This window comes from Engystomops pustulosus, unplaced genomic scaffold (assembly GCF_040894005.1).
Source record: "Engystomops pustulosus unplaced genomic scaffold, aEngPut4.maternal MAT_SCAFFOLD_90, whole genome shotgun sequence".
Taxonomy (NCBI): Eukaryota; Metazoa; Chordata; class Amphibia; order Anura; family Leptodactylidae; genus Engystomops; species Engystomops pustulosus.
Genome location: NW_027284977.1, coordinates 172,501 through 198,648, shown reverse-complemented (window position 1 = coordinate 198,648; position 26,148 = coordinate 172,501).

Below are 26,148 nucleotides of genomic sequence, written 5' to 3'. Positions count from 1 at the left end.
CACACTCTTGTAGCCGAAGGGGCTCGCCATTTCCCGCAGAAAATGGATCACCTCCCGCAGAGGAACATGAAATGCCCCTTCCCGCGGGACCCGAAGGACCACTCTGTCCGAGCAGGCTTCCAGGACCACGGCACGCAAGAGCGACTCAGTCCCGCTGGCATTACGGATCTGACTTAGTGCAAAAACCTGGCAGAGTCGACCAAAACTCCCCTTCTCTGACCGGTATTTTTGTTGCTTTTCTCTGCCGCCGAAGGTGCACTACGGGTCGGATCGCCCAAAATTTTTACCGGTCGTTTTGGTCTGCGGTTCTTCCGAGAGGTGCCCGCCTGACAGTTCTTTTTCAGCAGCCTCCGAAAGGCCATCCAGCGGGCAAGCCAGGGGTTGGCATCCGCCGGCGGTGAGCCTTCCCCGGCCGGGGCAGACAGCCCCGACCGCATAATTTTTTCGACTTTCGCCGAGGCCAAAAGCCCAGGCACTTAGAAAGCCTGCCGCGGCGCCGTCTCCTGTCAGACGTCCCCGCCGCCTGCGGTGGTCCTCGCCCGGCAGAGAGAAGCCGGAGTCGCCCTCTCTCCGGTTCTTTTTCACCATTCCGGAGCTCTTAAATCTGCCGTACTCCGAGTGACCGAGGACGCTTCCAGGAGGGCGGCAGCGAGAGGCAGAGTGCCACCGGTCGGGAAGCCGGTTCTCCCACACTTTGAAAATTTTTCGCTTGTGCTGGTGGGATGGAGAGAGAGCGTGGCTTATGCGCCCTCTGCCCCGCGGTCCGCCCTGGCTGGCCTTACGCCGGTGGTTCGCCAGGCCACCGGCACCTTGTACGGCGGGGACGGCGTGGCTTATGCGCCCGTCAACCCACCTACTCGCCCCGGCTAGCCTTTTACCCGGAGGGCGCCACGCTCCGGGTACCAGTGAGCGGCACGAACCCAGTCATACCATGCCGCTCACCTCGCGCCCTCTCCGGCCTCCGCCGCGGAGACCTCCCGCTAGGACCTGCGGGGGGCGATTTCTGCCAAAATCTACAAAGTCCCCGATGGTTAAGGACGTAGACTGTTGAGCGGGACCTACACACTCTTGTAGCCGATGGGGCTCGCCATTTCCCGCAGAAAATGGACCACCTCCCGCAGAGGAACATGAAATGCCCCTTCCCGCGGGACCCGAAAGGACCGCCCTGTCCGAGCAGGCCTCCAGGACCACGGCACGCAAAAGCGACTCAGTCCCGCTGGCATTACGGATCTGACTTAGTGCAAAAACCTGGCAGAGTCGACCAAAACTCCCCTTCTCTGACCGGTATTTTTGTTGCTTTTCTCTGCCGCCGAAGGTGCACTACGGGTCGGATCGCCCAAAATTTTTACCGGTCGTTTTGGTCTGCGGTTCTTCCGAGAGGTGCCCGCCTGACAGTTCTTTTTCAGCAGCCTCCGAGAGGCCATCCAGCGGGCAAGCCAGGGGTTGGCAGCCGCCGGCGGTGAGCCTTCCCCGGCCGGGGCAGACAGCTCCGACCGCATAATTTTTTCGACTTTCGCCGAGGCCAAAACCCCATGCACTTTTAAAGCCTGCCCGCAGCGCCGTCTCCTGTCAGACGTCCCCGCCGCCTGCGGTGGTCCTCGCCCGGCAGAGAGAAGCCGGAGTCGCCCTCTCTCCGGTTCTTTTTCACCATTCCGGAGCTCTTAAATCTGCCGTACTCCGAGTGACCGAGGACGCTTCCAGGAGGGAGGCAGCGAGAGGCAGAGTGCCACCGGTCGGGAAGCCGGTTCTCCCACACTTTGAAAATTTTTCGCTTGTGCTGGTGGGATGGAGAGAGAGCGTGGCTTATGCGCCCTCTGCCCCGCGGTACGCCCTGGCTAGCCTTACGCCGGTGGTTCGCCAGGCCACCGGCACCTTGTACGGCGGGGACGGCGTTGCTTATGCGCCCGTCATCCCACCTACTCGCCCCGGCTAGCCTTGTACCCGGAGGGCGCCACGCTCCGGGTAGCAGTGAGCGGCACGAGCCCAGTCATACCATGCCGCTCACCTCGCACCTTTTCCGGCCTCCGCCGCGGAGACCTCACGCTCTGTTCTGCGGAGAGCGATTTTGGGCAAAATCTACAAAGTCCCCGATGGTTAAGGACGTAGACTGTTGAGCGGGACCTACACACTCTTGTAGCCGAAGGGGCTCGCCATTTCCCGCAGAAAATGGATCACCTCCCGCAGAGGAACATGAAATGCCCCTTCCCGCAGGACCCGAAGGACCACTCTGTCCGAGCAGGCTTCCAGGACCACGGCACGCAAGAGCGACTCAGTCCCGCTGGCATTACGGATCTGACTTAGTGCAAAAACCTGGCAGAGTCGACCAAAACTCCCCTTCTCTGACCGGTATTTTTGTTGCTTTTCTCTGCCGCCGAAGGTGCACTACGGGTCGGATCGCCCAAAATTTTTACCGGTCGTTTTGGTCTGCGGTTCTTCCGAGAGGTGCCCGCCTGACAGTTCTTTTTCAGCAGCCTCCGAAAGGCCATCCAGCGGGCAAGCCAGGGGTTGGCAGCCGCCGGCGGTGAGCCTTCCCCGGCCGGGGCAGACGGCTCCGACCGCATAATTTTTTCGACTTTCGCCGAGGCCAAAACCCCATGCACTTTTAAAGCCTGCCCGCAGCGCCGTCTCCTGTCAGACGTCCCCGCCGCCTGCGGTGGTCCTCGCCCGGCAGAGAGAAGCCGGAGTCGCCCTCTCTCCGGTTCTTTTTCACCATTCCGGAGCTCTTAAATCTGCCGTACTCCGAGTGACCGAGGACGCTTCCAGGAGGGCGGCAGCGAGAGGCAGAGTGCCACCGGTCGGGAAGCCGGTTCTCCCACACTTTGAAAATTTTTCGCTTGTGCTGGTGGGATGGAGAGAGAGCGTGGCTTATGCGCCCTCTGCCCCGCGGTACGCCCTTGGCTAGCCTTACGCCGGTGGTTCGCCAGGCCACCGGCACCTTGTACGGCGGGGACGGCGTGGCTTATGCGCCCGTCAACCCACCTACTCGCCCCGGCTAGCCTTTTACCCGGAGGGCGCCACGCTCCGGGTAGCAGTGAGCGGCACGAGCCCAGTCATACCATGCCGCTCACCTCGCACCTTTTCCGGCCTCCGCCGCGGAGACCTCACGCTCTGTTCTGCGGAGAGCGATTTTGGGCAAAATCTACAAAGTCCCCGATGGTTAAGGACGTAGACTGTTGAGCGGGACCTACACACTCTCGCAGCCGAAGGGGCTCGCCATTTCCCGCAGAAAATGGACCACCTCCCGCAGAGGAACATGAAATGCCCCTTCCCGCGGGACCCGGAGGACCGCCCTGTCCGAGCAGGCCTCCAGGACCACGGCACGCAAGAGCGACTCAGTCCCGCTGGCATTACGGATCTGACTTAGTGCAAAAACCTGGCAGAGTCGACCAAAACTCCCCTTCTCTGACCGGTATTTTTGTTGCTTTTCTCTGCCGCCGAAGGTGCACTACGGGTCGGATCGCCCAAAATTTTTACCGGTCGTTTTGGTCTGCGGTTCTTCCGAGAGGTGCCCGCCTGACAGTTCTTTTTCAGCAGCCTCCGAAAGGCCATCCAGCGGGCAAGCCAGGGGTTGGAAGCCGCCGGCGGTGAGCCTTCCCCGGCCGGGGCAGACAGCTCCGACCGCATAATTTTTTCGACTTTCGCCGAGGCCAAAAGCCCAGGCACTTAGAAAGCCTGCCGCGGCGCCGTCTCCTGTCAGAGGTCCCCGCCGCCTGCGGTGGTCCTCGCCCGGCAGAGAGAAGCCGGAGTCGCCCTCTCTCCGGTTCTTTTTCACCATTCCGGAGCTCTTAAATCTGCCGTACTCCGAGTGACCGAGGACGCTTCCAGGAGGGCGGCAGCGAGAGGCAGAGTGCCACCGGTCGGGAAGCCGGTTCTCCCACACTTTGAAAATTTTTCGCTTGTGCTGGTGGGATGGAGAGAGAGCGTGGCTTATGCGCCCTCTGCCCCGCGGTACGCCCTGGCTAGCCTTACGCCGGTGGTTCGCCAGGCCACCGGCACCTTGTACGGCGGGGACGGCGTTGCTTATGCGCCCGTCATCCCACCTACTCGCCCCGGCTAGCCTTGTACCCGGAGGGCGCCACGCTCCGGGTAGCAGTGAGCGGCACGAGCCCAGTCATACCATGCCGCTCACCTCGCACCTTTTCCGGCCTCCGCCGCGGAGACCTCACGCTCTGTTCTGCGGAGAGCGATTTTGGGCAAAATCTACAAAGTCCCCGATGGTTAAGGACGTAGACTGTTGAGCGGGACCTACACACTCTTGTAGCCGAAGGGGCTCGCCATTTCCCGCAGAAAATGGATCACCTCCCGCAGAGGAACATGAAATGCCCCTTCCCGCGGGACCCGAAGGACCACTCTGTCCGAGCAGGCTTCCAGGACCACGGCACGCAAGAGCGACTCAGTCCCGCTGGCATTACGGATCTGACTTAGTGCAAAAACCTGGCAGAGTCGACCAAAACTCCCCTTCTCTGACCGGTATTTTTGTTGCTTTTCTCTGCCGCCGAAGGTGCACTACGGGTCGGATCGCCCAAAATTTTTACCGGTCGTTTTGGTCTGCGGTTCTTCCGAGAGGTGCCCGCCTGACAGTTCTTTTTCAGCAGCCTCCGAAAGGCCATCCAGCGGGCAAGCCAGGGGTTGGCATCCGCCGGCGGTGAGCCTTCCCCGGCCGGGGCAGACAGCCCCGACCGCATAATTTTTTCGACTTTCGCCGAGGCCAAAAGCCCAGGCACTTAGAAAGCCTGCCGCGGCGCCGTCTCCTGTCAGACGTCCCCGCCGCCTGCGGTGGTCCTCGCCCGGCAGAGAGAAGCCGGAGTCGCCCTCTCTCCGGTTCTTTTTCACCATTCCAGAGCTCTTAAATCTGCCGTACTCCGAGTGACCGAGGACGCTTCCAGGAGGGCGGCAGCGAGAGGCAGAGTGCCACCGGTCGGGAAGCCGGTTCTCCCACACTTTGAAAATTTTTCGCTTGTGCTGGTGGGATGGAGAGAGAGCGTGGCTTATGCGCCCTCTGCCCCGCGGTACGCCCTTGGCTAGCCTTACGCCGGTGGTTCGCCAGGCCACCGGCACCTTGTACGGCGGGGACGGCGTGGCTTATGCGCCCGTCAACCCACCTACTCGCCCCGGCTAGCCTTGTACCCGGAGGGCGCCACGCTCCGGGTAGCAGTGAGCGGCACGAGCCCAGTCATACCATGCCGCTCACCTCGCACCTTTTCCGGCCTCCGCCGCGGAGACCTCACGCTCTGTTCTGCGGAGAGCGATTTTGGGCAAAATCTACAAAGTCCCCGATGGTTAAGGACGTAGACTGTTGAGCGGGACCTACACACTCTTGTAGCCGATGGGGCTCGCCATTTCCCGCAGAAAATGGACCACCTCCCGCAGAGGAACATGAAATGTCCCTTCCCGCGGGACCCGAAAGGACCGCCCTGTCCGAGCAGGCTTCCAGGACCACGGCACGCAAGAGCGACTCAGTCCCGCTGGCATTACGGATCTGACTTAGTGCAAAAACCTGGCAGAGTCGACCAAAACTCCCCTTCTCTGACCGGTATTTTTGTTGCTTTTCTCTGCCGCCGAAGGTGCACTACGGGTCGGATCGCCCAAAATTTTTACCGGTCGTTTTGGTCTGCGGTTCTTCCGAGAGGTGCCCGCCTGACAGTTCTTTTTCAGCAGCCTCCGAAAGGCCATCCAGCGGGCAAGCCAGGGGTTGGCAGCCGCCGGCGGTGAGCCTTCCCCGGCCGGGGCAGACAGCTCCGACCGCATAATTTTTTCGAACTTCGCCGAGGTCAAAATCCCAGGCACTCCGACGGAAGGTCCGCCGCGCGTCTCCCGTCGGACGTCCCCGCCGCTCGCGGTGGTCCTCGCCCGGCAGGGAGCTGCCGGATTCGCCCTCTTACCGGTTCTTTTTCACCTTTCCAGAGCTCTGATATCTGCCGCACACACAGTGACCGAGGACGCTTCCAGGAGGGCGGCAGCAAGAGGCAGAGTGCCACCGGGCGGGTCCTCGGTTCTCCCACACTTAGAAAATTTTTGCGCTTGTGCTGGTGCGAGGACGTAGGTCTTTCGACCGGGGCAAGCCTGGAGGGCGGTAGCCGGGTTTGGCGCCCTATTCCCGGCTAGCTCTCGGAGGCTTCAGCCGGTTGGAGGTTGGAGCTCCGACTTCCATGGGCATGTTCCTCACCGGGACCTACGACCAAGTGTGGCCGAGGGACAGTGACACATTCCCGGGTAGCCTGAGTGGCTGCTCCCGCTGAGCTACTTCCATGGGCATTATTCCTCCCCGGGACTTGCCGCCAAGTCTTGGCCGGGGGACAGTGACACATTCCCGGGTAGCCTGAGTGGCTGCTCCCGCTGAGCTCTTACTTCCATGGGCATGTTCCTCACCGGGACCAACTACCAAGTGTGGCCGGGTTTCGAGCTCCAAACTCGGCTTGCACTTGGTCGCTTGGGGGGTCCCCTCCGCTCCGGGAAGGGCGCCCTCCAGCGGGCAGACGAGGGTACTTCTAGTCTGCCCGAGCTCCATGGGGCCCCTCTCGCCCCTAGGCTCCCCGCCCAGGGTTCCAGGGTCCCGGATACAGCCACCCTGCCGAGTTCGGTATAGGGTACCGGGCCTGGCTGGAATCACGCCGGGATCGGTGAGACCTCCTCGGCCGCGGCTCAGCCTCCAAACTCCCTTTCGCGGTTCTCTTCCCTTCAACTTCCATGGGCATGTTCCACACCGGGACCTCCGACCAAGTGTGGCCGGGGAACAGTCACCCATGCCCGGGTAGCCTCAGCGGCTGCTCCCGCTGAGGTCAACTTGGAGGTTGGAGCTCCGACTTCCATGGGCACTATTCCTCCCCGGGACCTGCCGCCAAGTCTGGCCGGGGGACAGTGACACATTCCCGGGTAGCCTGAGCGGCTTCTCCCGCTGAACTCTTACTTCCATGGGCATGTTCCTCATCAGGAACCAACGACCAAGTGTGGCCCAGGGACAGTGAAACATTCCCGGGTAGCCTCAGCAGCTGCTCCCGCTGAGCTACTTCCATGAGCACTATTCCTCCCCGGGACTTGCCGCCAAGTCTTGGCCGGGGGACAGTGACACATTCCCGGGTAGCCTCAGCAGCTGCTCCCGCTGAGCTACTTCCATGGGCACTATTCCTCCCCGGGACTTGCCGCCAAGTCTTGGCCGGGGGACAGTGACACATTCCCGGGTAGCCTGAGTGGCTGCTCCCGCTGAGCTCTTACTTCCATGGGCATGTTCCTCACCGGGACCAACTACCAAGTGTGGCCGGGTTTCGAGCTCCAAACTCGGCTTGCACTTGGTCGCTTGGGGGGTCCCCTCCGCTCCGGGAAGGGCGCCCTCCAGCGGGCAGACGAGGGTACTTCTAGTCTGCCCGAGCTCCATGGGGCCCCTCTCGCCCCTAGGCTCCCCGCCCAGGGTTCCAGGGTCCCGGATACAGCCACCCTGCCGAGTTCGGTATAGGGTACCGGGCCTGGCTGGAATCACGCCGGGATCGGTGAGACCTCCTCGGCCGCGGCTCAGCCTCCAAACTCCCTTTCGCGGTTCTCTTCCCTTCAACTTCCATGGGCATGTTCCACACCGGGACCTCCGACCAAGTGTGGCCGGGGAACAGTCACCCATGCCCGGGTAGCCTCAGCGGCTGCTCCCGCTGAGGTCAACTTGGAGGTTGGAGCTCCGACTTCCATGGGCACTATTCCTCCCCGGGACCTGCCGCCAAGTCTGGCCGGGGGACAGTGACACATTCCCGGGTAGCCTGAGCGGCTTCTCCCGCTGAACTCTTACTTCCATGGGCATGTTCCTCATCAGGAACCAACAACCAAGTGTGGCCCAGGGACAGTGACACATTCCCGGGTAGCCTCAGCAGCTGCTCCCGCTGAGCTACTTCCATGAGCACTATTCCTCCCCGGGACTTGCCGCCAAGTCTTGGCCGGGGGACAGTGACACATTCCCGGGTAGCCTCAGCAGCTGCTCCCGCTGAGCTACTTCCATGGGCACTATTCCTCCCCGGGACTTGCCGCCAAGTCTTGGCCGGGGGACAGTGACACATTCCCGGGTAGCCTCAGCAGCTGCTCCCGCTGAGCTACTTCCATGGGCATTATTCCTCCCCGGGACTTGCCGCCAAGTCTTGGCCGGGGGACAGTGACACATTCCCGGGTAGCCTGAGTGGCTGCTCCCGCTGAGCTCTTACTTCCATGGGCATGTTCCTCACCGGGACCAACTACCAAGTGTGGCCGGGTTTCGAGCTCCAAACTCGGCTTGCACTTGGTCGCTTGGGGGGTCCCCTCCGCTCCGGGAAGGGCGCCCTCCAGCGGGCAGACGAGGGTACTTCTAGTCTGCCCGAGCTCCATGGGGCCCCTCTCGCCCCTAGGCTCCCCGCCCAGGGTTCCAGGGTCCCGGATACAGCCACCCTGCCGAGTTCGGTATAGGGTACCGGGCCTGGCTGGAATCACGCCGGGATCGGTGAGACCTCCTCGGCCGCGGCTCAGCCTCCAAACTCCCTTTCGCGGTTCTCTTCCTTTCAACTTCCATGGGCATGTTCCACACCGGGACCTCCGACCAAGTGTGGCCGGGGAACAGTCACCCATGCCCGGGTAGCCTCAGCGGCTGCTCCCGCTGAGGTCAACTTGGAGGTTGGAGCTCCGACTTCCATGGGCACTATTCCTCCCCGGGACCTGCCGCCAAGTCTGGCCGGGGGACAGTGACACATTCCCGGGTAGCCTGAGCGGCTTCTCCCGCTGAACTCTTACTTCCATGGGCATGTTCCTCATCAGGAACCAACGACCAAGTGTGGCCCAGGGACAGTGACACATTCCCGGGTAGCCTCAGCAGCTGCTCCCGCTGAGCTACTTCCATGAGCACTATTCCTCCCCGGGACTTGCCGCCAAGTCTTGGCCGGGGGACAGTGACACATTCCCGGGTAGCCTCAGCAGCTGCTCCCGCTGAGCTACTTCCATGGGCACTATTCCTCCCCGGGACTTGCCGCCAAGTCTTGGCCGGGGGACAGTGACACATTCCCGGGTAGCCTCAGCAGCTGCTCCCGCTGAGCTACTTCCATGGGCACTATTCCTCCCCGGGACTTGCCGCCAAGTCTTGGCCGGGGGACAGTGACACATTCCCGGGTAGCCTGAGTGGCTGCTCCCGCTGAGCTCTTACTTCCATGGGCATGTTCCTCACCGGGACCAACTACCAAGTGTGGCCGGGTTTCGAGCTCCAAACTCGGCTTGCACTTGGTCGCTTGGGGGGTCCCCTCCGCTCCGGGAAGGGCGCCCTCCAGCGGGCAGACGAGGGTACTTCTAGTCTGCCCGAGCTCCATGGGGCCCCTCTCGCCCCTAGGCTCCCCGCCCAGGGTTCCAGGGTCCCGGATACAGCCACCCTGCCGAGTTCGGTATAGGGTACCGGGCCTGGCTGGAATCACGCCGGGATCGGTGAGACCTCCTCGGCCGCGGCTCAGCCTCCAAACTCCCTTTCGCGGTTCTCTTCCCTTCAACTTCCATGGGCATGTTCCACACCGGGACCTCCGACCAAGTGTGGCCGGGGAACAGTCACCCATGCCCGGGTAGCCTCAGCGGCTGCTCCCGCTGAGGTCAACTTGGAGGTTGGAGCTCCGACTTCCATGGGCACTATTCCTCCCCGGGACCTGCCGCCAAGTCTGGCCGGGGGACAGTGACACATTCCCGGGTAGCCTGAGCGGCTTCTCCCGCTGAACTCTTACTTCCATGGGCATGTTCCTCATCAGGAACCAACGACCAAGTGTGGCCCAGGGACAGTGACACATTCCCGGGTAGCCTCAGCAGCTGCTCCCGCTGAGCTACTTCCATGAGCACTATTCCTCCCCGGGACCTGCCGCCAAGTCTGGCCGGGGGACAGTGACACATTCCCGGGTAGCCTGAGCGGCTGCTCCCGCTGAGCTACTTCCATGGGCACTATTCCTCCCCGGGACTTGCCGCCAAGTCTTGGCCGGGGGACAGTGACACATTCCCGGGTAGCCTGAGTGGCTGCCCCCGCTGAGCTCTTACTTCCATGGGCATGTTCCTCACCGGGACATACTACCAAGTGTGGCCGGATTTCGAGCTCCAAACTCGGCTTGCACTTGGTCGCTTGGGGGGTCCCCTCCGCTCCGGGAAGGGCGCCCTCCAGCGGGCAGACGAGGGTACTTCTAGTCTGCCCGAGCTCCATGGGGCCCCTCTCGCCCCTAGGCTCCCGGCCCAGGGTTCCAGGGTCGCGGATCCAGCCACCCTGCGGAGTTCGGTTTGGGTACCGGGCCTGGCAGGAATCACGCCGGGATCGGTGAGCCCTCCTCGGCCGCGGCTTCGCGCAAAAACTCCCTTTCGCGGTTCTCTTCACTTCAACTTCCATGGACACGTTCCACACCGGGACCTACGACCAAGTGTGCCCGGGGAACAGTAACCCATGCCCGGGCAGCCTCAGCAAGTGCTCCCGCTGAGGTCAATTTGGAGGTTTGAGCTCCGACTTCCATGGCCATGTTCCTCACCGGGACCTACGACCAAGCGTGGCCGGGTTTCGAGCTCCAAACTCGGCTTGCACTTGGTGGCCAAGGGGGTCCCCTCCGCTCCGGGAAGGGCGCCCTCCAGCGGGCAGACGAGGTTACTTCTAGTCTGCCCGAGCTCCATGGGGCATTATTCCTCCCCGGGACTTGCCGCCAAGTCTGGCCGGGGGACAGTGACACTTGGCCGGGTAGGCCAAGTGGCTTCTCCCGCTGAATTGCCCCTTTGGAAGTAGGAGCTCCTACTTCCATGGGCATTATTCCTCCCCGGGACTTGCCGCCAAGTCTGGCCGGGGGACAGTGACACTTGGCCGGGTAGGCGAAGTGGCTTCTCCCGCTGACTTGCCCCTTTGGAAGTAGGAGCTCCTACTTCCATGGGCATTATTCCTCCCCGGGACTTGCCGCCAAGTCTGGCCGGGGGACAGTGACACTTGGCCGGGTAGGCGAAGTGGCTTCTCCCGCTGACTTGCCCCTTTGGAAGTAGGAGCTCTTACTTCCATGGGCATTATACCTCTCGAAGACTTAGAGCCAAGTGAGCTTTTACTTCCATGGGCATTATTCCTCCCCGGGACTTGCCGCCAAGTCTGGCCGGGGGACAGTGACAATTGGCCGGGTAGGCGAAGTGGCTTCTCCCGCTGACTTGCCCCTTTGGAAGTAGGAGCTCCTACTTCCATGGGCATTATTCCTCCCCGGGACTTGCCGCCAAGTCTGGCCGGGGGACAGTGACATGTGGCCGGATAGGCCAAGTGGCTTCTCCCGCTGACTTGCCCCTTTGGAAGTAGGAGCTCCTACTTCCATGGGCATTATTCCTCCCCGGGACCTACAGCCAAGAGTGGCCGGGGGACAGTGACACTTGGCCGGGTAGGCGAAGTGGCTTCTCCCGCTGACTTGCCCCTTTGGAAGTAGGAGCTCCTACTTCCATGGGCATTATTCCTCCCCGGGACTTGCCGCCAAGTCTGGCCGGGGGACAGTGACATGTGGCCGGATAGGCCAAGTGGCTTCTCCCGCTGACTTGCCCCTTTGGAAGTAGGAGCTCCTACTTCCATGGGCATTATTCCTCCCCGGGACCTACAGCCAAGAGTGGCCGGGGGACAGTGACACTTGGCCGGGTAGGCCAAGTGGCTTCTCCCGCTGACTTGCCCCTTTGGAAGTAGGAGCTCCTACTTCCATGGGCATTATTCCTCCCCGGGACTTGCCGCCAAGTCTGGCCGGGGGACAGTGACACTTGGCCGGGTAGGCGAAGTGGCTTCTCCCGCTGACTTGCCCCTTTGGAAGTTGGAGCTCTTACTTCCATGGGCATTATACCTCTCGAAGACTTAGAGCCAAGTGAGCTCCTACTTCCATGGGCATTATTCCTCCCCGGGACTTGCCGCCAAGTCTGGCCGGGGGACAGTGACACTTGGCCGGGTAGGCGAAGTGGCTTCTCCCGCTGACTTGCCCCTTTGGAAGTAGGAGCTCCTACTTCCATGGGCATTATTCCTCCCCGGGACTTGCCGCCAAGTCTGGCCGGGGGACAGTGACACTTGGCCGGGTAGGCGAAGTGGCTTCTCCCGCTGACTTGCCCCTTTGGAAGTAGGAGCTCCTACTTCCATGGGCATTATTCCTCCCCGGGACTTGCCGCCAAGTCTGGCCGGGGGACAGTGACACTTGGCCGGGTAGGCGAAGTGGCTTCTCCCGCTGACTTGCCTCCTTTGGAAGTAGGAGCTCCTACTTCCATGGGCATTATTCCTCCCCGGGACCTACAGCCAAGAGTGGCCGGGGGACAGTGACATGTGGCCGGATAGGCCAAGTGGCTTCTCCCGCTGACTTGCCCCTTTGGAAGTAGGAGCTCTTACTTCCATGGGCATTATACCTATCGAAGACTTAGAGCCAAGTGAGCTCCTACTTCCATGGGCATTATTCCTCCCCGGGACTTGCCGCCAAGTCTGGCCGGGGGACAGTGACACTTGGCCGGGTAGGCGAAGTGGCTTCTCCCGCTGACTTGCCCCTTTGGAAGTAGGAGCTCCTACTTCCATGGGCATTATTCCTCCCCGGGACTTGCCGCCAAGTCTGGCCGGGGGACAGTGACACTTGGCCGGGTAGGCGAAGTGGCTTCTCCCGCTGACTTGCCCCTTTGGAAGTAGGAGCTCCTACTTCCATGGGCATTATTCCTCCCCGGGACTTGCCGCCAAGTCTGGCCGGGGGACAGTGACATGTGGCCGGATAGGCCAAGTGGCTTCTCCCGCTGACTTGCCCCTTTGGAAGTAGGAGCTCCTACTTCCATGGGCATTATTCCTCCCCGGGACCTACTGCCAAGTGTGGCCGGGGAACAGTGACTCTTGGCCGGATAGGCCAAGTGGCTTCTCCCGCTGACTTGCCCCTTTGGAAGTAGGAGCTCCTACTTCCATGGGCATTATTCCTCCCCGGGACTTGCCGCCAAGTCTGGCCGGGGGACAGTGACATGTGGCCGGATAGGCCAAGTGGCTTCTCCCGCTGACTTGCCCCTTTGGAAGTAGGAGCTCCTACTTCCATGGGCATTATTCCTCCCCGGGACTTGCCGCCAAGTCTGGCCGGGGGACAGTGACACTTGGCCGGGTAGGCGAAGTGGCTTCTCCCGCTGACTTGCCCCTTTGGAAGTTGGAGCTCTTACTTCCATGGGCATTATACCTCTCGAAAACTTAGAGCCAAGTGAGCTCCTACTTCCATGGGCATTATTCCTCCCCGGGACTTGCCGCCAAGTCTGGCCGGGGGACAGTGACACTTGGCCGGGTAGGCGAAGTGGCTTCTCCCGCTGACTTGCCCCTTTGGAAGTAGGAGCTCCTACTTCCATGGGCATTATTCCTCCCCGGGACTTGCCGCCAAGTCTGGCCGGGGGACAGTGACATGTGGCCGGATAGGCCAAGTGGCTTCTCCCGCTGACTTGCCCCTTTGGAAGTAGGAGCTCCTACTTCCATGGGCATTATTCCTCCCCGGGACCTACTGCCAAGTGTGGCCGGGGAACAGTGACTCTTGGCCGGATAGGCCAAGTTGCTTCTCCCGCTGACTTGCCCCTTTAGAAGTAGGAGCTCCTACTTCCATGGGCATTATTCCTCCCCGGGACCTACAGCCAAGAGTGGCCGGGGGACAGTGACACTTGGCCGGGTAGGCGAAGTGGCTTCTCCCGCTGACTTGACCCTTTGGAAGTAGGAGCTCCTACTTCCATGGGCATTATTCCTCCCCGGGACTTGCCGCCAAGTCTGGCCGGGGGACAGTGACATGTGGCCGGATAGGCCAAGTATTTTCTCCCGCTGACTTGCCCCTTTGGAAGTAGGAGCTCCTACTTCCATGGGCATTATTCCTCCCCGGGACTTGCCGCCAAGTCTGGCCGGGGGACAGTGACACTCGGCCGGGTAGGCGAAGTGGCTTCTCCCGCTGACTTGCCCCTTTGGAAGTAGGAGCTCCTACTTCCATGGGCATTATACCTCTCGGGAACGTAGAGCCAAGTGTCTTCACCCTTTGGAGGTAGTAGCTCCTACTTCCATGGGCATTATTCCTCCCCGGGACCTACTGCCAAGTGTGGCCGGGGAACAGTGACTCTTGGCCGGATAGGCCAAGTGGCTGCTCCCGCTGAAGTGCCCCTTTGGAAGTACTAGCTCTTACTTCCATGGGCAGTATTCCTCCCCGGGACCTACAGCCAAGTGTGGCCGGGGGACAGTGACATGTGGCCGGATAGGCCAAGTGGCTTCTCCCGCTGACTTGCCCCTTTGGAAGTAGGAGCTCTTACTTCCATGGGCATTATTCCTCCCCGGGACCTACTGCCAAGTGTGGCCGGGGAACAGTGACTCTTGGCCGTATAGGCCAAGTGGCTGCTCCCGCTGAAGTGCCCCTTTGGAAGTACTAGCTCTTACTTCCATGGGCAGTATTCCCTCCCCAAGACCTACAGCCAAGTGTGGCCGGGGGACAGTGACATGTGGCCGGATAGGCCAAGTGGCTACTCCCGCTGACTTGCCCCTTTGGAAGTAGGAGCTCCTGCTTCCATGGGCATTATACCTCTCGGGGGCGTAGAGCCAAGTGTCTTCACCCTTTGGAGGTAGTAGCTCCTACTTCCATGGGCATTATTCCTCCCCGGGACATACTGCCAAGTGTGGCCGGGGAACAGTGACTCTTGGCCGGATAGGCCAAGTGGCTTCTCCCGCTGACTTGCCCCTTTGGAAGTAGGAGCTCCTACTTCCATGGGCATTATTCCTCCCCGGGACTTGCCGCCAAGTCTGGCCGGGGGACAGTGGCATGTGGCCGGATAGGCCAAGTGGCTTCTCCCGCTGACTTGCCCCTTTGGAAGTAGGAGCTCCAACTTCCATGGGCAGTATTCCTCCCCGGGACCTACTGCCAAGTGTGGCCGGGGAACAGTGACTCTTGGCCGGATAGGCCAAGTGGCTTCTCCCGCTGACTTGCCCCTTTGGAAGTAGGAGCTCCTACTTCCATGGGCATTATTCCTCCCCGGGACCTACAGCCAAGAGTGGCCGGGGGACAGTGACATGTGGCCGGATAGGCCAACTGGCTGCTCCCGCTGACTTGGCCCTTTGGAAGTTGGAGCTCCTACTTCCATGGGCATTATTCCTCCCCGGGACCTACAGCCAAGAGTGGCCGGGGGACAGTGACATGTGGCCGGATAGGCCAAGTGGCTTCTCCCGCTGACGTGCCCATTTGGAAGTAGGAGCTCTTACTTCCATGGGCATTATACCTCTCGGGGACGTAGAGCCAAGTGTCTTCACCCTTTGGAGGAAGTAGCTCCTACTTCCATGGGCATTATTCCTCCCCGGGACCTACTGCCAAGTGTGGCCGGGGAACAGTGACTCTTGGCCGGATAGGCCAAGTGGCTTCTCCCGCTGACTTGCAACTATGGAAGTAGGAGCTCTTACTTCCATGGTCATTATTCCTCCCCGGGACCTACTGCCAAGTGTGGCCGGGGAACAGTGACTCTTGGTCGGATAGGCCAAGTGGCTTCTCCCGCTGACTTGCCCCTTTGGAAGTAGGAGCTCTTTCTTCCATGGGCATTATTCCTCCCCGGGACCTACTGCCAAGTGTGGCCGGGGAACAGTGACTCTTGGCCGGATAGGCCAAGTGGCTTCTCCCGCTGACTTGCCCCTTTGGAAGTAGGAGCTCCTACTTCCATGGGCATTATTCCTCCCCGGGACCTACTGCCAAGTGTGGCCGGGGAACAGTGACTCTTGGCCGGATAGGCCAAGTGGCTTCTCCCGCTGACTTGCCCCTTTGGAAGTAGGAGCTCCTACTTCCATGGGCATTATTCCTCCCCGGGACCTACAGCCAAGAGTGGCCGGGGGACAGTGACATGTGGCCGGATAGGCCAAGTGGCTTCTCCCGCTGACTTGCCCCTTTGGAAGTAGGAGCTCCTACTTCCATGGGCATTATTCCTCCCCGGGACCTACTGCCATGTGTGGCCGGGGAACAGTGACTCTTGGCCGGATAGGCCAAGTGGCTTCTCCCGCTGACTTGCCCCTTTGGAAGTAGGAGCTCTTACTTCCATGGGCATAATTCCTTCCCGGGACCTACTGCCAAGTGTGGCCGGGGAACAGTGACTCTTGGCCGGATAGGCCAAGTGGCTTCTCCCGCTGACTTGCCCCTTTGGAAGTAGGAGCTCCTACTTCCATGGGCATTATTCCTCCCCGGGACCTACAGCCAAGAGTGGCCGGGGGACAGTGACATGTGGCCGGATAGGCCAACCGGCTGCTCCCGCTGACTTGGCCCTTTGGAAGTTGGAGCTCCTACTTCCATGGGCATTATTCCTCCCCGGGACCTACAGCCAAGAGTGGCCGGGGGACAGTGACATGTGGCCGGATAGGCCAAGTGGCTTCTCCCGCTGACTTGCCCCTTTGGAAGTAGGAGCTCTTACTTCCATGGGCATTATACCTCTCGGGGACGTAGAGCCAAGTGTCTTCACCCTTTGGAGGAAGTAGCTCCTACTTCCATGGGCATTATTCCTCCCCGGGACCTACTGCCAAGTGTGGCCGGGGAACAGTGACTCTTGGCCGGATAGGCCAAGTGGCTTCTCCCGCTGACTTGCAACTATGGAAGTAGGAGCTCTTACTTCCATGGTCATTATTCCTCCCCGGGACCTACTGCCAAGTGTGGCCGGGGAACAGTGACTCTTGGCCGGATAGGCCAAGTGGCTTCTCCCGCTGACTTGCACCTATGGAAGTAGGAGCTCTTACTTCCATGGGCATTATTCCTCCCCGGGACCTACTGCCAAGTGTGGCCGGGGAACAGTGACTCTTGGCCGGGTAGGCCAAGTGGCTTCTCCCGCTGACTTGCCCCTTTGGAAGTAGGAGCTCTTACTTCCATGGGCATTATACCTCTCGAAGACGTAGAGCCAAGTGAGCTCCTACTTCCATGGGCATTATTCCTCCCCGGGACTTGCCGCCAAGTCTGGCCGGGGGACAGTGACACTTGGCCGGGTAGGCGAAGTGGCTTCTCCCGCTGACTTGCCCCTTTTGAAGTAGGAGCTCCTACTTCCATGGGCATTATTCCTCCCCGGGACCTACTGCCAAGTGTGGCCGGGGAACAGTGACTCTTGGCCGGATATGCCAAGTGGCTTCTCCCGCTGACTTGCCCCTTTGGAAGTAGGAGCTCCTACTTCCATGGGCATTATTCCTCTCCGGGACCTACAGCCAAGAGTGGCCGGGGGACAGTGACATGTGGCCGGATAGGCCAAGTGGCTTCTCCCGCTGACTTGCCCCTTTGGAAGTAGGAGCTCCTACTTCCATGGGCATTATTCCTCTCCGGGACCTACAGCCAAGAGTGGCCGGGGGACAGTGACATGTGGCCGGATAGGCCAAGTGGCTTCTCCCGCTGACTTGCCCCTTTGGAAGTAGGAGCTCCTACTTCCATGGGCATTATTCCTCCCCGGGACCTACTGCCAAGTGTGGCCGGGGAACAGTGACTCTTGGCCGGATAGGCCAAGTGGCTTCTCCCGCTGACTTGCCCCTTTGGAAGTAGGAGCTCCTACTTCCATGGGCATTATTCCTCCCCGGGACCTACTGCCAAGTGTGGCCGGGGAACAGTGACTCTTGGTCGGATAGGCCAAGTGGCTTCTCCCGCTGACTTGCCCCTTTGGAAGTAGGAGCTCTTTCTTCCATGGGCATTATTCCTCCCCGGGACCTACTGCCAAGTGTGGCCGGGGAACAGTGACTCTTGGCCGGATAGGCCAAGTGGCTTCTCCCGCTGACTTGCCCCTTTGGAAGTAGGAGCTCCTACTTCCATGGGCATTATTCCTCCCCGGGACCTACTGCCAAGTGTGGCCGGGGGACAGTGCCATGTGGCCGGATAGGCCAAGTGGCTTCTCCCGCTGACTTGCCCCTTTGGAAGTAGGAGCTCCTACTTCCATGGGCATTATTCCTCCCCGGGACCTACTGCCAAGTGTGGCCGGGGAACAGTGACTCTTGGCCGGATAGGCCAAGTGGCTTCTCCCGCTGACTTGCCCCTTTGGAAGTAGGAGCTCCTACTTCCATGGGCATTATTCCTCCCCGGGACTTGCCGCCAAGTCTGGCCGGGGGACAGTGACACTTGGCCGGGTAGGCGAAGTGGCTTCTCCCGCTGACTTGCCCCTTTGGAAGTAGGAGCTCTTACTTCCATGGGCATTATACCTCTCGAAGACTTAGAGCCAAGTGAGCTCCTACTTCCATGGGCATTATTCCTCCCCGGGACCTACAGCCAAGAGTGGCCGGGGGACAGTGACACTTGGCCGGGTAGGCGAAGTGGCTTCTCCCGCTGACTTGCCCCTTTGGAAGTAGGAGCTCCTACTTCCATGGGCATTATTCCTCCCCGGGACCTACTGCCAAGTGTGGCCGGGGGACAGTGACATGTGGCCGGATAGGCCAAGTGGCTTCTCCCGCTGACTTGCCCCTTTGGAAGTAGGAGCTCCTACTTCCATGGGCATTATTCCTCCCCGGGACCTACAGCCAAGAGTGGCCGGGGGACAGTGACATGTGGCCGGATAGGCCAAGTGGCTTCTCCCGCTGACTTGCCCCTTTGGAAGTAGGAGCTCCTACTTCCATGGTCATTATTCCTCCCCGGGACCTACTGCCAAGTGTGGCCGGGGAACAGTGACTCTTGGCCGGATAGGCCAAGTGGCTTCTCCCGCTGACTTGCCCCTTTGGAAGTAGGAGCTCTTACTTCCATGGGCATTATACCTCTCGGGGACTTAGAGCCAAGTGTCTTCACCCTTTGGAGGTAGGAGCTCCTACTTCCATGGGCATTATTCCTCCCCGGGACCTACTGCCAAGTGTGGCCGGGGAACAGTGACTCTTGGCCGGATAGGCCAAGTGGCTTCTCCCGCTGACTTGCCCCTTTGGAAGTAGGAGCTCCTACTTCCATGGGCATTATTCCTCCCCGGGACCTACTGCCAAGTGTGGCCGGGGAACAGTGACTCTTGGCCGGATAGGCCAAGTGGCTTCTCCCGCTGACTTGCCCCTTTGGAAGTAGGAGCTCCTACTTCCATGGGCATTATTCCTCCCCGGGACCTACAGCCAAGAGTGGCCGGGGGACAGTGACATGTGGCCGGATAGGCCAAGTGGCTTCTCCCGCTGACTTGCCCCTTTGGAAGTAGGAGCTCCTACTTCCATGGGCATTATTCCTCCCCGGGACCTACTGCCAAGTGTGGCCGGGGAACAGTGACTCTTGGCCGGATAGGCCAAGTGGCTTCTCCCGCTGACTTGCCCCTTTGGAAGTAGGAGCTCTTACTTCCATGGGCATAATTCCTTCCCGGGACCTACTGCCAAGTGTGGCCGGGGAACAGTGACTCTTGGCCGGATAGGCCAAGTGGCTTCTCCCGCTGACTTGCCCCTTTGGAAGTAGGAGCTCCTACTTCCATGGGCATTATTCCTCCCCGGGACCTACAGCCAAGAGTGGCCGGGGGACAGTGACATGTGGCCGGATAGGCCAACTGGCTGCTCCCGCTGACTTGGCCCTTTGGAAGTTGGAGCTCCTACTTCCATGGGCATTATTCCTCCCCGGGACCTACAGCCAAGAGTGGCCGGGGGACAGTGACATGTGGCCGGATAGGCCAAGTGGCTTCTCCCGCTGACTTGCCCCTTTGGAAGTAGGAGCTCTTACTTCCATGGGCATTATACCTCTCGGGGACGTAGAGCCAAGTGTCTTCACCCTTTGGAGGAAGTAGCTCCTACTTCCATGGGCATTATTCCTCCCCGGGACCTACTGCCAAGTGTGGCCGGGGAACAGTGACTCTTGGCCGGATAGGCCAAGTGGCTTCTCCCGCTGACTTGCAACTATGGAAGTAGGAGCTCTTACTTCCATGGTCATTATTCCTCCCCGGGACCTACTGCCAAGTGTGGCCGGGGAACAGTGACTCTTGGCCGGATAGGCCAAGTGGCTTCTCCCGCTGACTTGCCCCTATGGAAGTAGGAGCTCTTACTTCCATGGGCATTATTCCTCCCCGGGACCTACTGCCAAGTGTGGCCGGGGAACAGTGACTCTTGGCCGGGTAGGCCAAGTGGCTTCTCCCGCTGACCTGCCCCTTTGGAAGTAGGAGCTCTTACTTCCATGGGCATTATACCTCTCGAAGACTTAGAGCCAAGTGAGCTCCTACTTCCATGGGCATTATTCCTCCCCGGGACTTGCCGCCAAGTCTGGCCGGGGGACAGTGACACTTGGCCGGGTAGGCGAAGTGGCTTCTCCCGCTGACTTGCCCCTTTTGAAGTAGGAGCTCCTACTTCCATGGGCATTATTCCTCCCCGGGACCTACTGCCAAGTGTGGCCGGGGAACAGTGACTCTTGGCCGGATATGCCAAGTGGCTTCTCCCGCTGACTTGCCCCTTTGGAAGTAGGAGCTCCTACTTCCATGGGCATTATTCCTCTCCGGGACCTACAGCCAAGAGTGGCCGGGGGACAGTGACATGTGGCCGGATAGGCCAAGTGGCTTCTCCCGCTGACTTGCCCCTTTGGAAGTAGGAGCTCCTACTTCCATGGGCATTATTCCTCTCCGGGACCTACAGCCAAGAGTGGCCGGGGGACAGTGACATGTGGCCGGATAGGCCAAGTGGCTTCTCCCGCTGACTTGCCCCTTTGGAAGTAGGAGCTCCTACTTCCATGGGCATTATTCCTCCCCGGGACCTACTGCCAAGTGTGGCCGGGGAACAGTGACTCTTGGCCGGATAGGCCAAGTGGCTTCTCCCGCTGACTTGCCCCTTTGGAAGTAGGAGCTCCTACTTCCATGGGCATTATTCCTCCCCGGGACCTACTGCCAAGTGTGGCCGGGGAACAGTGACTCTTGGTCGGATAGGCCAAGTGGCTTCTCCCGCTGACTTGCCCCTTTGGAAGTAGGAGCTCTTTCTTCCATGGGCATTATTCCTCCCCGGGACCTACTGCCAAGTGTGGCCGGGGAACAGTGACTCTTGGCCGGATAGGCCAACTGGCTGCTCCCGCTGACTTGCCCCTTTGGAAGTAGGAGCTCTTACTTCCATGGGCATTATACCTCTCGGGGACTTAGAGCCAATTGTCTTCACCCTTTGGAGGTAGTAGCTCCTACTTCCATGGGCATTATTCCTCCCCGGGACCTACAGCCAAGTGTGGCCGGGGGACAGTGACATGTGGCCGGATAGGCCAAGTGGCTTCTCCCGCTGACTTGCCCCTTTGGAGGTAGGAGCTCCTACTTCCATGGGCATTATTCCTCCCCGGGACCTACAGCCAAGTGTGGCCGGGGGACAGTGACATGTGGCCGGATAGGCCAAGTGGCTTCTCCCGCTGACTTGCCCCTTTGGAAGTGGGAGCTCCTACTTCCATGGGCATTATTCCTCCCCGGGACCTATAGCCAAGTGTGGCCGGGGGACAGTGACATGTGGCCGGATAGGCCGAGCGGCTTCTCCCGCTGACGTCATCGCTTTGGAAGTAGGAGCTCCTACTTCCATGGGCTTGTTCTTTCCCGGGACTTGCCGCCAAGTCTGGCCGGGGGACAGTGACATGTGGCCGGATAGGCCAACTGGCTGCTCCCGCTGAGCTCCTACTTCCATGGGCTTGCTCCTCCCCGGGACTTGCCGCCAAGTCTGGCCGGGGAACAGTGACATGCGGCCGGATACGGCCGAGCGGCTGCTCCCGCTGACGTCATCACTTCGGAAGTAGTAGCTCCTACTTCCATGGGCTTGTTCCTCCCCGGGACTTGCCGCCAAGTCTGGCCGGGGGACAGTGACTTGTGGCCGGATAGGCCAACTGGCTGCTCCCGCTGAGCTCCTACTTCCATGGGCTTGCTCCTCCCCGGGACTTGCCGCCAAGTCTGGCCGGGGAACAGTGACATGCGGCCGGATACGGCCGAGCGGCTGCTCCCGCTGACGTCATCACTTTGGAAGTCGGAGCTCCTACTTCCATGGGCTTGTTCCTCCCCGGGACCTGCCGCCAAGTCTTTACGGGGGACAGTGACATGTGGCCGGATAGGCCAAGTTGCTGCTCCCGCTGAGCTCCTACTTCCATGGGCTTGCTCGTCCCCGGGACTTGCCGCCAAGTCTGGCCGGGGAACAGTGACATGCGGCCGGACACGGCCGAGCGGCTGCTCCCGCTGACGTCATCACTTTGGAAGTCGGAGCTCCTACTTCCATGGGCTTGTTCCTCCCCGGGACCTGCCGCCAAGCCTTTCCGGGGGACAGTGACATGTGGCCGGATAGGCCAACTGGCTGCTCCCGCTGAGCTCCTACTTCCATGGGCTTGCTCCTCCCCGGGACTCGCCGCCAAGTCTGGCCGGGGAACAGTGACATGCGGCCGGATACGGCCGAGCGGCTGCTCCCGCTGACGTCATCACTTCGGAAGTCCATGCACGGGGCAAGGCTCGCACTCCAGGCGAGAACCAGCTCTGCGGGGCCGGCGGCGCGTGCTTGGCTGAACCCCCGTGACCAACGGGGGCTAGACGTCGGAGGCATGCCCGCAGAGGTGCACCCCTCGCCGGCCACACTCTCTGACATCCTCCGGCCTCTGCTCCGCGCCTACGTTCTACGCGGCTTATGTCTGCCACTGCACGGCACTCTATGTATGCTCTGCATCACTCGCCGCCCTTGCCCAATGATCCATGACTTTATGCTTTGTCCGCTGCCCGCGGGCCTGCTGGCTCTCGCCAATGACGGAGGCACACTGCTCTCTCCGGCTCTCGCTCTCGGGGCATGCCGGCACACGCGCGCCCCCTTCACCGGCCACTACTGCGCTCGCTACACGGCTACACGCAGCGAAGCCCCCTGCTCCTCCATCAGGCAGCTCCACTGCCGTCTGGGCACCTTCCGACAACCCACCAGACTTAAGCCCGCCCCCCGAGCATTAAGCCCGCCCCCGAAAATTAAGCCCACCCCCGAAAATTAAGCCCACCGACGAGTAATGCACCCCTCGAGGTTTATTAGAGAAGGTGGGGGGGGGGGGGGGGGGGCACCGCCGGCGGCGCGCAGAGGTCCGCTCCGACGCTCTCTTAGCCAGCGAGAGAGTACCTGATTTCAAGACTGAGGCGTCCATGCACTCCCCCCCCCGGGGTTTTGCTCCCCGGCAGGGGAGCGAGACGGAGTCCCTCCACTCGGCGGATCGATGGCTCATCGTGGCTGCCCGGAGGCTGGTGTCGAGAGCGGAGGGACTCCGTCCTTACTCGGCCCGCTGAAGCCGCCGCGCGGCGGCGTGTAAGTGCAGGGAGCGCGGCGGCACTCCACCGCACGGGCAGAGGTGCCTCTCCACTCGGCGGATCGATGGCTCATCGTGGCTGCCCGATGCTGGTGTCGAGAGCGGAGGGACTCCGTCCTTACTCGGCCTGCTGAAGCCGCCGCGCGGCGGCGTGTAAGTGCAGGGAGCGCGGCGGCACTCCACCGCACGGGCAGAGGTGCCTCTCCACTCGGCGGATCGATGGCTCATCGTGGCTGCCCGATGCTGGTGTCGAGAGCGGAGGGACTCCGTCCTTACTCGGCCCGCTGAAGCCGCCGCGCGGCGGCGTGTAAGTGCAGGGAGCGCGGCTGCACTCCACCGCACGGGCAGAGGTGCCTCTCCACCCGGGACCTACTGCCAAGTGTGGCCGGGGAACAGTGACTCTTGGCCGGATAGGCCAAGTGGCTTCTCCCGCTGACTTGCCCCTTTGGAAGTAGGAGCTCTTACTTCCATGGGCATAATTCCTTCCCGGGACCTACTGCCAAGTGTGGCCGGGGAACAGTGACTCTTGGCCGGATAGGCCAAGTGGCTTCTCCCGCTGACTTGCCCCTTTGGAAGTAGGAGCTCCTACTTCCATGGGCATTATTCCTCCCCGGGACCTACAGCCAAGAGTGGCCGGGGGACAGTGACATGTGGCCGGATAGGCCAACTGGCTGCTCCCGCTGACTTGGCCCTTTGGAAGTTGGAGCTCCTACTTCCATGGGCATTATTCCTCCCCGGGACCTACAGCCAAGAGTGGCCGGGGGACAGTGACATGTGGCCGGATAGGCCAAGTGGCTTCTCCCGCTGACTTGCCCCTTTGGAAGTAGGAGCTCTTACTTCCATGGGCATTATACCTCTCGGGGACGTAGAGCCAAGTGTCTTCACCCTTTGGAGGAAGTAGCTCCTACTTCCATGGGCATTATTCCTCCCCGGGACCTACTGCCAAGTGTGGCCGGGGAACAGTGACTCTTGGCCGGATAGGCCAAGTGGCTTCTCCCGCTGACTTGCAACTATGGAAGTAGGAGCTCTTACTTCCATGGTCATTATTCCTCCCCGGGACCTACTGCCAAGTGTGGCCGGGGAACAGTGACTCTTGGCCGGATAGGCCAAGTGGCTTCTCCCGCTGACTTGCCCCTATGGAAGTAGGAGCTCTTACTTCCATGGGCATTATTCCTCCCCGGGACCTACTGCCAAGTGTGGCCGGGGAACAGTGACTCTTGGCCGGGTAGGCCAAGTGGCTTCTCCCGCTGACCTGCCCCTTTGGAAGTAGGAGCTCTTACTTCCATGGGCATTATACCTCTCGAAGACTTAGAGCCAAGTGAGCTCCTACTTCCATGGGCATTATTCCTCCCCGGGACTTGCCGCCAAGTCTGGCCGGGGGACAGTGACACTTGGCCGGGTAGGCGAAGTGGCTTCTCCCGCTGACTTGCCCCTTTTGAAGTAGGAGCTCCTACTTCCATGGGCATTATTCCTCCCCGGGACCTACTGCCAAGTGTGGCCGGGGAACAGTGACTCTTGGCCGGATATGCCAAGTGGCTTCTCCCGCTGACTTGCCCCTTTGGAAGTAGGAGCTCCTACTTCCATGGGCATTATTCCTCTCCGGGACCTACAGCCAAGAGTGGCCGGGGGACAGTGACATGTGGCCGGATAGGCCAAGTGGCTTCTCCCGCTGACTTGCCCCTTTGGAAGTAGGAGCTCCTACTTCCATGGGCATTATTCCTCTCCGGGACCTACAGCCAAGAGTGGCCGGGGGACAGTGACATGTGGCCGGATAGGCCAAGTGGCTTCTCCCGCTGACTTGCCCCTTTGGAAGTAGGAGCTCCTACTTCCATGGGCATTATTCCTCCCCGGGACCTACTGCCAAGTGTGGCCGGGGAACAGTGACTCTTGGCCGGATAGGCCAAGTGGCTTCTCCCGCTGACTTGCCCCTTTGGAAGTAGGAGCTCCTACTTCCATGGGCATTATTCCTCCCCGGGACCTACTGCCAAGTGTGGCCGGGGAACAGTGACTCTTGGTCGGATAGGCCAAGTGGCTTCTCCCGCTGACTTGCCCCTTTGGAAGTAGGAGCTCTTTCTTCCATGGGCATTATTCCTCCCCGGGACCTACTGCCAAGTGTGGCCGGGGAACAGTGACTCTTGGCCGGATAGGCCAACTGGCTGCTCCCGCTGACTTGCCCCTTTGGAAGTAGGAGCTCTTACTTCCATGGGCATTATACCTCTCGGGGACTTAGAGCCAATTGTCTTCACCCTTTGGAGGTAGTAGCTCCTACTTCCATGGGCATTATTCCTCCCCGGGACCTACAGCCAAGTGTGGCCGGGGGACAGTGACATGTGGCCGGATAGGCCAAGTGGCTTCTCCCGCTGACTTGCCCCTTTGGAGGTAGGAGCTCCTACTTCCATGGGCATTATTCCTCCCCGGGACCTACAGCCAAGTGTGGCCGGGGGACAGTGACATGTGGCCGGATAGGCCAAGTGGCTTCTCCCGCTGACTTGCCCCTTTGGAAGTGGGAGCTCCTACTTCCATGGGCATTATTCCTCCCCGGGACCTATAGCCAAGTGTGGCCGGGGGACAGTGACATGTGGCCGGATAGGCCGAGCGGCTTCTCCCGCTGACGTCATCGCTTTGGAAGTAGGAGCTCCTACTTCCATGGGCTTGTTCTTTCCCGGGACTTGCCGCCAAGTCTGGCCGGGGGACAGTGACATGTGGCCGGATAGGCCAACTGGCTGCTCCCGCTGAGCTCCTACTTCCATGGGCTTGCTCCTCCCCGGGACTTGCCGCCAAGTCTGGCCGGGGAACAGTGACATGCGGCCGGATACGGCCGAGCGGCTGCTCCCGCTGACGTCATCACTTCGGAAGTAGTAGCTCCTACTTCCATGGGCTTGTTCCTCCCCGGGACTTGCCGCCAAGTCTGGCCGGGGGACAGTGACTTGTGGCCGGATAGGCCAACTGGCTGCTCCCGCTGAGCTCCTACTTCCATGGGCTTGCTCCTCCCCGGGACTTGCCGCCAAGTCTGGCCGGGGAA